Genomic DNA, 1,388 nt, shown 5'->3' with positions numbered 1-1,388 from the left:
TATATATTCCTTTTTCTGAATTGTACATTAACTTTATAAGAAAAACTAACGCCCATCCTTTTTCTCTCTTTCAGTACTATCATCCGCATTGTAATGGACTGTGATGTAGTAACGAGCAAATTTAAAGGCACCTCTCAAAGGCAAAGGATACTCCTTTCTGATCGCATCACCTTCTCACCAGATTGAGCGGGGGAAAGCACTGATAACCAGTTACTGAAAAAAATTGACAGCTAGTGTTTTTTTACCATTCGCTGTTACCCAAGGACTTGGGAACTAAAATGTTCCCCCAGTGCGATATGTTGATTTTCAGTGTGCAAATGGACTGAATCACATAAGTTTCTCAGCCAGTAACCATATAATTATGCAGATTATATCTTCCAAAGTTTGGAATGCTCCCATCTGAAAAAGACTATCATTGGTTGTTGAGCTATAGGAAGAACTTAAACATATACTGTGTAAACAGTACCTTACATTTCTAAAATCACAAATGTAGGAGAAATATGCAGACATACAGATATATAGGCCAACTCCTAGCAATAATATGAAATATACTTAAAGAGCTTTTAAAACTTTGTATTTTTGTACAAAATATTTGCCTTTTACAATTATTTTTTTTTCCTTTTTTTGTCATTTTACCAATATAATACATGGCACCAAAGAAAACAATAATGGTACTAATAAAATCTCATTGGGTTTCTTGCCATATTTAATTCTACCCAGTGGCAAAGAATTTTTTTCAGTCGTGGCTTAAAAAAAATTTAAATAGACATGTATATATATATTTTTTAAAGTATCATCTTCTCAGAGGAGTCAATCACTTGAGATGTCTAGAAATATCCTTGCAGATTTGCCAGTGTAGATCAAGCCCGAGCACAAACATCGCTCAGTCAAGTGGGCTGTGCCTTGAGCCCATCACCCACCAACACTCTTGATGGGTGCCCGGTGAAGCTCAGAGGAAGTGGTCAACTCAGGATGGGTCTTTATTTCATTTTGGTGGAGTCAGGGTGGTGGAGAGGCATCTGTTAGGAAGGGCAGACCACTCAAATCTTGCTATCTAGGAGGCCCTGTTTGATGGCTGAGGTATAACTGTGCTTGATATCAGACCCTTTCCAGAGCTGATACCAACTGCTGGAAAAGTATGGTGTCACATCGGCCAGAGGCAGAAATGCTAGAAAGATGGGAACCAGCTATGTGCTACCTGGGAAGTTTGTTTTCTTAAGTAGGGTTCCAAGAACATAATTCCAAGATGCATGCATGGTGGAATGCAAGAATGAAGTTTTGGCCATTATGCTGAACTTCTCCAAAGAACCTTTCCTCCGTGCCCATCTTCCGTCTACTCCTTGACTTGCCACTGAAAAGTCTAATGTAAAAAGTGCTGAAATTAGGCA

The 1,388-nt window shown here is 38.5% G+C and overlaps 1 long non-coding RNA gene across 1 annotated transcript in view; it reads left to right on the top strand.

The window, feature by feature from the left end:
- The first annotated feature begins 64 nt into the window (after positions 1-64).
- The window catches only part of LOC103592851, a 2,078-nt gene continuing 754 nt past the window's right edge, over positions 65-1,388 (top strand). Inside the window, exon 1 of the long non-coding RNA XR_550691.1 lies at positions 65-1,385. This is a non-coding gene — a long non-coding RNA (uncharacterized LOC103592851). The remainder of the gene's footprint in view (positions 1,386-1,388) is intronic.

The sequence above is a fragment of the Galeopterus variegatus genome, unplaced genomic scaffold (genome assembly GCF_000696425.1).
Source record: "Galeopterus variegatus unplaced genomic scaffold, G_variegatus-3.0.2 Scaffold1225, whole genome shotgun sequence".
Lineage (NCBI taxonomy): Eukaryota > Metazoa > Chordata > Mammalia > Dermoptera > Cynocephalidae > Galeopterus > Galeopterus variegatus.
The sequence above is the reverse complement of the archived record's forward strand: the minus strand, read 5'-3'. Positions and strand labels throughout refer to the sequence as shown.